The sequence below is a fragment of the Colobus angolensis genome, unplaced genomic scaffold (genome assembly GCF_000951035.1).
Source record: "Colobus angolensis palliatus isolate OR3802 unplaced genomic scaffold, Cang.pa_1.0 Scaffold344, whole genome shotgun sequence".
NCBI classification, from domain to species: Eukaryota; Metazoa; Chordata; class Mammalia; order Primates; family Cercopithecidae; genus Colobus; species Colobus angolensis.
This window is the reverse complement of record NW_012116755.1, coordinates 2,963,998-2,978,548: the sequence shown is the minus strand read 5'-3', so window position 1 is coordinate 2,978,548 and position 14,551 is coordinate 2,963,998.

Below are 14,551 nucleotides of genomic sequence, written 5' to 3'. Positions count from 1 at the left end.
CCCCTTTTTTTTTTTGATAGAGTCTCGCTCTGTCACCAGGTTGGAGTGCAGTGGCGCGATCTCGGCTCACTGCAACCTCTGCCTCTCGGGTTCAAGAGATTCTCCTGCCTCAGTCTCCCGAGTAGCTGGGATTACAGGCACGCGTCACCACGCTCAGCTAAGTTTATTTATTTATTTATTTTTGTATTTTTAGTAGAGACAGGGTTTCACCATGTTAGGCACGATGGTCTCGATCTCCTGGACCTCGTGATCTGCCTGCCTCGGCCTCCCAAAGTGCTGGGATTACAGGCTTGAGCCACCGCGCCCGGCCAGCTCTCTCTTTTAAAGGACTGTTTCCTCTTTGCTCAGCCCCACCTGGAAGTACCTGGAGCAGCGTGTTCGCTTCACAAGCCACCAAGAAGGCCCAAGCTGAGACTCAGGGAGAGTGGGAGGAGGCCCATCCCATGCTCTGGGAACAAACAGCACTGTCAGAGGGTCAGTCCCGTAGAATCTTGTGAATTTGCTGGTCTCTCCCCCGTCCTGTACAGACACATTCCTTGTGTTAGCAAATTGGCCTATAAGAAGCTGCCCATCTTCCTCCCATCAAACTTTAACTCTCTATCATCCCTTTTGAGTCAATTTTCCAAAAAAATCCCCCAGGTCAGTAAAAGACACCACTATCCCTCCAGGGAGTCTCCCAAATATCCAGAAATCAACTGAGAATTATTCTCTCTCTCATATCTGCACCATATTGCTCTTCTGTGACCTCGCTTTCTCCACCTCTGTCATCTCTCTAGTCTAAGCCACCATTGTCTTTAGCCAGAGCTCCTGAGCGGCCTCAGATCTGGTCTCTGCTTTCACTCTTGCCCTCCTCCGACCGTCCATTCTCCACTTATCAGCAGCCAGTGTCGCTATCTTCAGAGGTAAATCAGGCTTTGTCATTGCCTACTTATTAACTTCCTTCAATCACTTCCATTACACTTAAAATACACCCCAAAGTCCTTATCCCCATCTGGCCTTGCTTACTTTTCCAATCTCTCCCGGTACACCTCCCCACAATCCATGCATTCCGCCCGCTAGGCGATGCCTCCCGTTCCACCCCAACTTTTTACTTGCCTGCTCCTTCTTCATGTTCAGGTCTGAATTCACATATCAGTGCTTCAAAGAAGCTGTCTGTGACCAGCTCCTGCATGCTCTGCTCATCCTGTCCCTTTGACTTTTGAACATGCCACCCTATTTACCTCTTTTCTAGGGCTTATTGCAAGCCAAACTCCCTGGTAAGTCCACTGGTCTGTTCCCTGCCTGCCAGCTGGAAGCTCCTGGAGGGTAATAACCTTGTCTCTCCGGTTTTCCTGCTGTGTTCAAGAGACCTAAAAGAGTAAAAGAAAAAAATTTCTCCGAGTAAGCACTCAGTGAGATTTTACTTGATAAAGGAATGCAGAAACAATGGGAGATACTGATCTTAGCATCCTGTGAGATTCAGAACTATTGAGCTTGTAATTACTACCATTCTTGGAGATTGACTTGGAGACTAGTCTATAAAGTCTCACTCATGTCTTCGGGTCTTTCCTGGCCACGTTATGGCAGATGGGCAGGTCTTTGTGTCCCTCGTCTAGGAAAACTCCCTGTGTTTTTCCCCACAGTTCCCTCTCCGTCTGTGTTTTCTCTTCTGTGTGTTTTCGTATCCGCTGTGTTTACTTTTTATCATTGATCTTATTACATAGTATTGCTATTAGTGACTTGTATTTGTGACTTCTCCACTAGACTGAATGCCTTGGTAGTAAAGGTCACTACTAATTTGTTTCTGAAGGCTTAAGAAAGCCTCTGTGCAATGTGTATGACAGATAAATGGTGCGTAAGTAAATGTGAAGTGCACTAAAAATCAGAATCACAGTGTTTCTCAATGACAGCATGGCAGGAGGTATAACATGGAATGTCCTTGAATAACTTGAAGACTATCATAGTTTATGCACAAAGTTAATGTGTAAAGCCATGGCATATGATAACTGTAATTAAATAACACTGAAATATTATTTGATGCCATCAGCATCTCTATCCCTAGCGAGCTTTTCCGTCTCATTTTGCTGCAGACCTCCACCCCTATCTCCAAGATGCCACTGTGATCTCTGATTCTATGCTGGGAAACCCATCCTTTGAAGGTGCTTATAATTGAGAGCTTGTAAACATGTCTTTAGTGAAGCCTTCCTAGTGTCATTTAAAGTAGACATTTTCACCTGTCCTCTCACTCACACACTTCACCTGTAACGTGAGTGCATAATGCAAGTGCTTTTCTGTTCCATTTTTCCTTTCTGTCCACTTGTAGCATAGACATTTGATAGGAACTTGTTGAATGTAATTGACACATAGTTCGGCTTCATCTGCTCCTGTACGATTTGTCCTTATAGGGGAGGAGTTTGACAGAAAGCAGGGGCCACGTCTGTATCGTCTCTTCTCTGCGTTCCCTTGATCTTTTAGAGGGCCATGGGCATCACGTTTCCTGCATTCCTAGGAAAAACCACCCAGTTCTGAAGAGCCAGCTCTGTCTCAGAAAAGCTTGACCAGCGCTAATCACAGTTGCTCTACTGTCATATCTTGACTGGGTATTTCCAATTTATCCTACGCTACTTCTAAAGATCTCATTATTGTTATTCTGAAAAAATACACAAAACAGAAGGTAAAGATAATGCCCAAACTGAGAGAAATATAGGATTGACGAGCAAGTTACCTTGCCGTTTAGCATGAGGATCCTGGAGTTCTCTGTTTTTATTTTTTTCTTCCAATTGAAACTTTTAGCCGAACCAGTTGCTTGGGTTTCTTCTGCTTTGCTGCATTTGAATCACTAGAGGGAAGTAGAGGAAAAGGTTTCAAAGAAACTAAGACAAATTAGACAGAAAACCCGGTATCTGTCTAGGTTACTATTCTGTACCTTTCAAAAGACAACTGGAGCCCAAATGTCAAATCTAATGGTGAAGCAAATCAGAATGCTTGTTTTTCTAGGCCCTCATCTTGAGGATAAATGTATTATGGATAATTTAGTAAATGCATTCATTAGCTAGGAGTTGATTACTGATTGAATGTGATGTCTTCTGTTTTGGTGTCAATTACAGACATTCACAAATAATTATTTTGTTTCTTCCCCGTTCCCTTCAACTGAGTTTTCACTGGAAATATCCTGAGAAAATCACTTCCTTACTGGTCCCCTAAATTTCCTCTGATGGACTGTAGAATAGCATTTTTAAAGTTTTGAAGTTGGCATTAAGCCATGAACATTGCTGGGAATCAAAGCATATAGTTCTGTTCATCTACCATATGAGCTAATGCGGCAATGTGCCAATGACATGGCCAAATCCTCCCCCTCATCCCTTTTAGGGATTGGATGGCTCAATCTTTATATTTTAAAAAGAAAGAGATCTTAATGCTTCCGGCCACAGAGTTGTGCCTGAGATTCGAGTTCCCTTCTGTTATTTCACTGAGCCTGCCCATTCAACAGTCCCTACACCTCTGTCTCTCTGAAGAGCAATCTGAAAATGGTAGGGTGGCTCTGTTTCTTAAAAAATAAACAAATAAATAGTAATGACTACACTTACTCTGAATGCAGTGACATGGTTGACTTTAGGCAAGATTCTGAGATGGTGATATTTCTTTTCAATGTATCTCCTTTTTATTCCTCTCCTAGGTACCCACAGAGAGAAATCTCTCTTTCTCTCTCTCTCTCTCTCATCCTAATAGCTCTAGGTTTGTACTCTCCAATCCAATATTCCAGTCTGCATTACTCTTGAATCATTTAGACATGTTTGTTTGATAGGATGCATTGCAACAGGAGGGCCATTGGGTATGAAATAAATGTAGATTGAGTCAATTCTGAGGTTTTACCCTGTGACCCCTTCGATCAGAGATCCTTCCACCCCACATTCCTAGGGCCTGTGTCCCCAGTGCAGATCTGTAAGTAGTGGGATACCAGCCAATACATACTATGATCACTGATTGTTCTTCTTGGAGTATTATTCCTTGCCCTGGATCTGTGTAGGATTTCCCAGAAAGACTCATCGGTTCTGTAGCTCGGTTCTCCTAAAACACAGCAAGCAGCCTTATATTAATACATGTCGAGGTATAAATGATTCATCATGCCTCGACATATGATTTTTTAGGGGTTTTGTACGTTTGTGGGATCTTTCTGGCTACATAGGCATTTTTACCCAAAGGGCTACACCTTTAACAGTTAAATTTTGAGCATGAGCAAGGCACAAAGCAAAGTTCTTTGTTCTTTGCTTTGTTTCTCGGGCTTCTCCCTGTGCATCTGCTCTCTCTGTGTTCAAACTCAGGCAAAGTTCATCATCTCAGTGTGTCTCTCTCTATGAGAATACAGAAATGAGTAGCCTGGATGAAATGTGTTCTTCTTTCTTCTCACACCCAAGCACAGTAAAGTCTTGCCCAGTTCTGTCTCAGATATAGGCCAAAGCCTTCTACGAAAGTATACAAAATTGGCCCATATTTAAAAAGTCCTCTGGGCTTCTTCTCAGATCTCCCTGGGGTAGTGAGGCAAACACATCTGGAATAGGCTTTAAATATCTGCAGCGAGGTCTGTGCAAAGAAAGACTGTGAACAAGCCAACACAGTTCCTGCCCTCTGCCTTGCAGTTTTAAGAGGAAATGGAAAGAACTGAGGCAGAAGAAAATGGCGGGCCTATCCCTCAGGCAAGAGTCACCACCTGGAAGCTGAATTGTGAAAAGCAAACCTGGTGTTTTCTCCTTTCCCTTTAATTACAGAACAACCAGCTTTTTATTTCAGTCTGCAATGGAATGCTGTTTCTCTTTCATTAAATATGTACGTTCCATCAAATATGGATTAGCAATGGGCCTTGCTGGGGAACAGTGAGTTACAGTTTTCCAGTCTGGCCTAAATTATTTATGTTGGTTTTATGATCTAGAAAGCAAATGTATGCATTCCTAACACTCTTTCTAAGATGTTTTACATTTTCTGAAGTAATATATAACAAATCCTTTCATTTCAATCGTGAAAAGCCACAAGCCTATTTAGTACATTGCAGAAATGAGTAAACTATTATTACAAACCGGAACCTGTAGCCAGATCCACACAACTGTCCTCCATTTATCCCTTCCTGTTTGACCCATTCTCGTTTGAATCTTCTGTTAACTCTACCACTGTGGCTTGTTGGTTTGATATACTGTTATCTTTCTTATGCACAGGAGGTGGGGTTTGCTTAAAATACAAGTAAACTAATTGTGACTTCTGTGCAGAAATGATAGATAGAAACTTTAAAATGTGTAGTCTTCAGTGAGGAAAAAAAAAGCAAGCAAAAAGAGAATAGACAGTAATTCATATAATGGTAAAATGTGATTAAGTCTAGCGCTGTGAGTTAATTTAAAATACTACCCAGTGTAATCAATATTTTATTTTTATGATCTTATAGCGGAAAATGTGTTTTCTTTGCTAGAAGCTTTGTAGTTTTATTGGCTATGTCTAGGTTTATAAAAATGTAAAACATATTTGAAAAAAAAACCCTTTCTCCCATCCTAATAATCTAAAACTAAAATTTAAAATGTAGATGATTAAACATACTGTCTCCTTTATGGAATCATACCAAATCAAAAGTCATGTGTCATTTCTGGGGTTACTGACGAGGAGGAATACTAGGGCATAGTTTTCATTGCTTTTATTAAACTAATGAATATTTTATTCCTGAGAGTATTTACATTACACGTAGGACACATTCTCTGCAGATGTATTTAGGTAATTCAGTATTTAACAACATTCTTCTTTTTATGACTCCCTTCATGTGTGTGTAACTAACATTTATGTAAAGCTTTACATTTATAAGACAGTTTCAAAATGTATTATCTCATTTAATCTTTAGAATAACTTTTGAGGTAGGAATCACTAGCCACATTTTACAGATGAGGAAGCAGGAACTTGAAGAGATTAAATTTCCTTGCTAAGCTTACCCAGGGTAGAAAGTGGCAGAGTGGGACACGAATCACAAATTCAGGTCCAGGTTTTGAGTATGGTGCACTTCAGCCCCAGCAAATACCATTGCCTTTTGGAGCCTTCTCATCTCAAGGATGATATGCAGATTTACAGGTAGCCCACGTATTCTTACTTTTTCCTTACTTCTGTATCTAAAATTACCTATTTGCTATTGAGGCAAAGTATAAAATGAGTACAAAATTTCCATTTTAAAATTTTACCAAACTAGTTCCAAACTCAGTCCACATTCCACTCTTATGGAGATGACTGGTCTTCTCTGCCGGCATGTGAGCTCCTAGAAGGCAGATATGTTGTTATATTAACCCTTGCTATGCCTAGCTCAGTGCTACATATACACACACACACATATATATATAGTCGATGTTCAAAAACATTGATAATGCAGGAAAAGCTAAGATAAAGCTAATCTTCTCTGGATGCTAAGCTATATCAAGCTTCCTTCCATTCGTTGAGTTGAAAATTTTATACCAAACACACAAGCAATTTGAAACCATTGAAGCTAATTATTAAAACTAGACTTTTTTTTTACTGTATCTCAGATTTAATAAAAATGTACATGTTGATGAAATTACAGTCGAAAGAGGTCTTAAAGATCCATTTTGCTTATCTGTTTTCTGAGATCATTAGAAATTTGAATGTCTATATATACACAAGGACTTACTAAACAGCAATCAATCATGATTGCACATGGCACCAGCCTGCTGCCTGCTGTCTCCCTGGCTCTTTGAAATTTGGGAAACAATAAGGTGATCTCATCACTCCATCCCCTAGGACAAATTGGGCATTTTCTGAGAGTGACACATTCTGTGTCCAGGAAAACTGGTATTTAGATTTGAACTGTTACTCAGCAATAACTGATAATTTTAATATTACATTTAAAAATTTTCCAAGGGGCTTATAATTATTAACCTGAATAAGGCTTATGTTTTCCAGGACTCTTCAGTGACTGTTCCTGTGCCTCTTCTTAAATCTTAAACCTCTCTTTTTCTGTTACGAGTCCACAAACCACTGGCCCATGCTAAATACTCTAAAAACTCTTCCTTCAATCCTGTTGCCACCTCAGGAAACTACTCTAATTGCAGTCATTCCTGCACTTCCAGACTTTCTAGAGGAATAGTCTGCCTTCCTGGTCCTCACCTCCTCCCCAACCTGTTCCTTTCATCCAATGTGACCTGAGATGTGTGCCTACCACTACTGTAGAGAGAGGTTCAATGAGGCAGTAAACTCTTTTAATTGCCGAACTTAATCAGGAGCTGAATTTTCTCACTTCAAATTTCTACTAAATTTTAATAATGACACATCACATATTTCTACACACATAGGAAGTGTAGGAAGCACACAACATAGTATACCCTCAAGTGAACCATCTAGAGTATAACTTGTGTTAATATTTTATCATATGTTCTTCAATACTCCCCCGCTTAAGAAATAAAATGGTTCAGTACATCCAAATGCTGACCCTATTTTCCTTACTTTCAGTACCTTTCCTATTATACTTTCTGCAGTGTGTGCTGATGATCGATTCTCTCTTTAGAACATGCAGCTTCTCCTCAGTGCTGCCATGTCTCCTGTATTCTCTTTCTGTACTTTCTAGCTGTTACCTGTCATTTGTGTTTGTTTGTTCTTCCTTCCTCACTTGCTCCTTAACAGTTGGGATCCTCACATGTTTTATCTTGGCTCAGATGTCTTGTTGCTTTACAATAATCTAGAGATGTGGTCCACCTGTCTCACTTTATTTCTGTGTGCCCCACATTTCCTCAATGTATGTTTCTAGCTTTGACTATTTTATCCGAGCATCATTTTCATGTGACCACTAGACATAGATTTCTGGGTATGGTACGACCTCACCCAAATCGGACCTGCTAGTTTTTCATGACTTCATGTATTGTACCTTCTCTGTGGACCGAATGTTTGTGTACCACCAAATTTACATGGCGAAACATAATCTCCAAGTTGATGGTATTAGGAGGTTGGGCCTTTGGGAGGTAATTAAATTATGGGGTCAGAGCCTTCAGAGTAGGATCAGTGCCTTGTAAAGGAGACCCAGATAGTTTGCTTACTTTCTCCGCCTTGTGAGGCTATGGGGAGAAGATGGCTGCCTGTGGCCAGGAGGAAGTTCCTCCCCAGATATATAACCTGTTTGTGCCTTGATTCTGGACCTCTCAGCCTCCAGAATTGGAGAAATAAATTTATGTTGTTTATAAGCTACCCATTGTATGATATTCTGTGATAGCAGTCTGCATGGACTAAGGCACCTGCCAAATGGCAACTTCAGTATTCTCCCAAGCTCTATTTTTCCTCATTCTTCATTAGTGACCAAATACTGCAAATCTACCTGAGGATCTTTTCCCAAATTTAGCCTCCTATCCATTATAACTACTACTGCATTAATGATCTTCCTTGTCATATGATCTCAGCTTAACCTACCATCTGCCTTCTAATTTGTTTTTTCTCACTAGATGTTTTACACTCCATATCATCAATTATCTTACAGACTGCCAGAATATCTTCAAAAATAATTCTGGCCATGCACTGCTAATACTTAAGAAGTTCCATAATTCTGGCCATGCACTGCTAATAGTTAAAAATTTCCATTGACCTCTGGTCCTACAAAGAAACAAAGGCATGAGATTTTGTTGCCATGTGAAGACCTTCACATCAGCTCACTTTCCCTCTCACTACCCCTGCTCTGCCTGTCTCACTTTTCGTGCACCTGGTCTCAATCTGCGCTGAGAGTACCCTTCCCCACCATGCAAAGTGGTGCTGGCCAGAGTCTCCGAGTCAACATGCTAGACTTGACTCTTGTGCAACACTGGCCCCCCACCTCCATTCTAAACACAGAGACAAGCTGCATAATTTATGACAGTGAAAAGTAATAAGCAAAATACAAACAAAATAAGCAGCATAGCTGAACTGGAAGGTAAGAAAGGAAAACCCCCAGGTGCCAGAAATTACCCATTACCTAAAAAAGACACTGGAATTTGACCTATGTCTGGAGGTGGAGTTTTCACATTCACTCTGTAGAAGAGTTAAGGCTGTATTCCCCAGATTCCAAATTAAATGTAACTGAGACCCCCGAGTAAGAGGCAGCTGGAAAGAGGAGTCACGTGCATGAAATGAGGACTAAAACAAAACTGTGTTCATCAGTCCAGAGGTGCCATACGTAGCATGCTGCCAGCCTTGGACCACAGGTTTGGAAAGAGTGCCAACAGCAACAAAACCCAGACACTCAAATTTGTGTTCTGCATGAGTTTAGGGTTCAGTCTTTAATTTTGTACAGGGTGAGAACACCATGAGCTGAGAAATTAACCTTAAATACTGGATTACTAAAACCGATTCGACTCATAGTGCCTGGTGAGAGACGAAAACTTCCCTACTCAAATATCTTCATCACCAGACCCTAGCAAGACTCTGCAGAAAATGATTCACATGGAAGATAAGCTCAGAATCAAAAATGAAAAGCAAAAATGCAACACCATCAGAACTTCTAACCAATGAGCTCTAACTTCATAGCAATCTGAAAGCAGTTTTAAAGAAATGTGCTTGAATTTTTCAAAATGCTGAAAGTGGGGTGGACTCTGTAAGGAAAGAACAAAGCATTAAGAAGTAAATATTGCAGATAAACCGAAAGGGAACTTAGATATGTGAGAACTGCTGCTTGGGGCTTTGGGTTGGAATACTCCTTAGAGAAATGGAGAACTTAAGTATCCACAACAGGCATGGGGAAAAACACACACACACAGACACACACACAGACACACACAGAGACACACAAACAAAAGCAGTCTGTTCTGCCTCAAAAGGGAAAGCACAAATTTGCCCCTTAAGATTAAAATTCACAGTCTCATCACAACAAGAAGATCCCAGCTAGATCACCCACCGTGTAACTGTATCATCTGTACTTGCCCCGCAAATCTCATCTGCTCCCCTTGTGCCTTCAGGTTAGACCACTCTCCCCACTGAAATTAAAACAGCAGTGCAGACAAAGCTCTACTGGGGAATACCCATAGAACAGTGGCTTTCCACTGGGGCAATATGCACAGGGACACTGGGTAGTGCCTGGAGACAGGCTTAGTTGTCACAGCTGGGAGGCTCCCTGAGCAGGGGCTAGGGACATTGCAAAATATCCTGCATGCATATCACAGTCCCTGACAACAAATAATTATATGGTCCAAAATGCCAATAGTGTCAAGGTGGAGAAACCCTGCTACCAGTAAAACAAGACTTTCAATATTATTTTAGTAATGTTACATGATGCTTTTCATGCCTTGTTCTTGTGATTTTTCACTATATGCAGGTTGCAGCATCTGCCATATTCATCTGATAGATTCTATTCACTATTCATCCAATAGATTCTACCCCCCTCTAGGGTAGAAGCGATGCTGTAGTTGACAGAGGAAAGAGAAAAAAAAGGACGTAAGGTGGGGAAGAGTTGGAGAAGTGATTGTGAACAAATTTACTCAAAGATCAAGGATTCTGCCTAAATTTGATGAAACTCAAAAAAAAAGTAAAACCTTTTCATTTTAGAAGATCAAATTATAATGATATAATAACATTTTAAAAAATGAGGAAAAGTTGAGGGAAGGAGATGATATAGGTATGACAAACTACCACGATGGTTAATTTCAGGTATCATCTTGACTGATGAAGAAATATACAGACAGCTGGTAAAGCATTAGTTCCGGGTGTGTCTGGGAGGGGGCTTCTAGAAGTGATTGGCATGTGAATCAGTGGACTAAGTAAAGAAGACCCACCCTCACATCCAATCAGGTGAGGCCTGAGTAGAAGAGAAAGATAGAAGAATGGCATATTTGCTCTCTGTCTTTTCTATACCTGGAATACCGTTCTTTTCCTGCCCTTAAATATCAGAACTGGCCTTTGGACTCTGGAATTTGCTCCAGTGGGCTTCCCAGTTTCCTGGGCCTTCCACCTTGGACTGGGAGTTACATGGCTTCCCTGGTTCTGAGGCCTTCAGAATTGTCCTGAGCCACACTAGCAGCTTCCCTGATTCTCCAGCTTGCAGCCTGTTGTGCAACTTCTCAGCCTGACAATCAGGTAAGCCAATTCTCTAATACATTGCCTCTCCTCTGTCTATCTATCTATCTATCTATCTATCTATCTATCTATCTATCTATCTATCTATCTATCAATCATCTATCCATCTATCTATCTATCTATTTCCCTTATCTATACATCTTATTGGTTCTGGGTCTCTGGAGAATTCAACTGTGACTAATTCAGCTACTTTACTTATTTTATAGCACAGACATTAATAAAGACAATTGAAATTGAAACTTGATAAATCAGGAAGTGGAGTTAAAAACATGTTACCTAGATTTACAGTGTTAATCAGCAGATGCACTGAAAGCAGAATTTATCAAAATAATGGGACTTTAAATCAAATAATGGTACTCTAAATTTCTTAACCATGTGTATATATTATTTCTAAATTTAAAATAAAACAATTCTAATACTAAGTGTTAGCAAGGGTGGGATTACAAATATAAATGGAACCATCTTTCTAGAGGGCATTTTGGCAATATGTATGAAAAAACCTAAAACATTTTAGACCATCTTACCTGGTAATTCTGTTTTGAATTATATATCCTAAGGAAATAATTAGAGACACAAAACAAGATTTATATTCAAGAACATTTATTGACGTTATTTTGTGCATATATAGTAGTTGAAATTGTAATACTTAAGGTGTTATAGCAGAGATTAGCCAAATAAATTATGAAACACTAGACAAAGGAATACAAGCTGCCATTAAAATCTGTGTTATCAAATATCATCCAGAGACAGATACAAAGAATGATCACAAGATAATGTTGCCTAAGGGGGAGTCTATATCAAGAGTATCCTCCCAATTGTGTTAAGTATATATGATTGTCAGACAGACATTTCTGCATCCTCTTCACCCAAGTACACTTTTCCCTAAGAGCAGAATAAGCTTAAGTATCAGCTTCCCTGATCTGAATTTTGCTTTAGGAGGAATTAGCATGGGGACTACGTTGATACTCCTAAAAGTCTTCACAGAACAGTGTTAAATAAAGAAAAATTAAATTATCCAAGAATATGTGGATTTTGATAACTGTGTGGAAAAACAAAACAAGTCCATTGCTTAAACAAAGCAAATTAGATCATGTGGAGAAAAATACAGGTATCTGTAAAAAAAAAAAAAAGAAAAAAAAACCTTAAAATATTAAATATTAAAATATTAAAATATTAATACCTCTGGGAATTGCGGGAGTAAAAACTATTATGTTTCTTTCTGATTTGCATTCTAAATCGTTCATAGAAGGAAAAAAGTAATGTATGAGCATCTGTTTCTTTTTCATACCACCAAGAATTCATTTGCTCACTTTCTGGTAACCATGCCTTTATTTTCCTGTGGAGAGCTATCCTGCTCGCCATTCTCAGACCTCGCCATTCTCAGACCATGTGGCTTTAGTGAAGTGTCTTAGCCAAAAATCTAAGGGTGGAGCATGTGACATAGGACATTACATTTCCCTAGCCATAAAGATTAAGCCTGAGAGAGGTAATGAGACGATCACTGGCAAAGAGTTACAGATTTTTGAAGAACACACTTTTTTGCCATCAGACATGAACTTAGGAGGATGTTAGTTCTAGAACTGCTGTTTCAGTACCCTCAACTACAGAAGGAGAAACCGTGAGACTGTGGAGCCAACCCACAGAGAAAGCAGAGCATGAGACTTGCCCAAAGACTGTACTGCTCCGGACCTTACAGTTACCTGGGCTAAAACATACCCTTTATACTTAAGCTAGTTGAGGCAGGGTTTTTAGTCATTCACAACCAAAATGATCATGATAGTTTTTACAAGTTATGATTTCACTTTATTCATGCATTTGATAGTAGTCTGTCATGACATTCATGGTCTTTTGGTCATAAATCTCTGAAAAGAATAGTAAAAATTCTTTTTGGATAATGATTTATTATATTAGAACAATTTCCTCCTTTAATCTGCATAGAAATCAAGGTACTCCTTCATTCTTCTTATTATAAAATCCTTACAGTTGTGATGATTCATGATGTCTATGTAATACCCCCAAAATATATATTAATTCAGAAAACAAATGCAGCATAAAAGCGTTTTTTTTCTCTCCCATTTAGTCCCAGGTCTTCACTCTCAAAGCAGTAGAAGAAAGATGTAATTTTTCAATTAATTCGGGCAGAAAAAATGGTTAAAGCCATTTTTGAACACAAGTTTTTTTCCTTTAGCCTTTATGACAAAAATGACAAAATAAACCAGGGAAATTTCTAGAACTACTACATCAGAAATTGACTTTCAGCCCAGGCGAGAGGATTGCTTAAGGTCAGAAGTTGGTTACCATCATAAGCAACATAGCAAGACCCCATCACTACATGAAAAAAGGCTCATCTGTAGTCCCAGCTTCTTGGTAGACTGAAGCAGGAGGATCACTTAAGCCAGAGCGTTCAAGGCTGCAGTGAACTATGATTGCACCACTGCACTCCAGCCTCGGTGATAGAGCAAGATCTCGTTTGTTTGTTTGTTTGTTTGTTTTTAAAATAAGAACATTGACTTTCAGTAATTTTTGTCAGGAAACAATGATGAAGACTTTTGCCTCCTTAGATCACAATATAGGACATTTGTCCTTCCATTCTTTTCTAAATCACGTGGACAGAGGACAGGACCCCTGGTTAAGTCAGTGTGAGTCTGACAATTACATCCGGCTTAGCCAAGCTACAGTCAACTACGACATTGCTACCAATAAATGATCTCTTTTAACTTGAATTCTGAGGCCATCGGCCTGGTATAGTTGCACGAGGTTAACTAATGAGAGAAAGGCACAAGGATCCAGTTCAAAAAACTAGAGATTAGTTAGCTCTGCTATTTATCTATTTCTGACAATTCAAGAGGGTGATTTTCCGATGCCTCATCATTGTGGGTTTTGCTTTTTATGATTTTAATGAAGGAGGTTTTGATCCCCTGGAAACTTTACTTGCTTAATATCATCGGAATTCCCCAAGATTAGTTAGTAAAGGCTATGTGACCCGGTATCTAGATTCCCTGTGCCATTTCCTAGGGCAGGTCAGATCTTTCAAAGTGAATGAGCATTTTGTACATCAGCGCGGTAAATGGGAGTACAAAGGGATAGAATAAGAATTAGGCCTACTGAGTCTTCCTTGACTGGGCTGCGCTAGAATCTGAATCTGCTTTTAAAAAGAAGTTAGTCCTTTAGAACCTAATGGTCTTTCTTTTCACACCTGAACAATACAGCTTAAAGATTGGCTCCCTGGTGCAATATGAAAGTGAGGGCCAGCTTTTAGCTGGTTCCAGATATATTTGTCCTCCCACTTGATTTTTACCTCATGCCACATCATCGCTCTTACTGATGGAACTATATTTTTTCTTTATTTCTTTCTGCTCAGGTTTAACTGAACATATATGATACCATATATGATAATGCTAATCAGCAAGACCTCATCTCAAAAAAAAAAAAAAAAACCTAGGACATGATGCATACAAATAAATAAAAATTAAGCCAAACTTAGCTCAGTCCCCAGAAAAATCAGGCATAA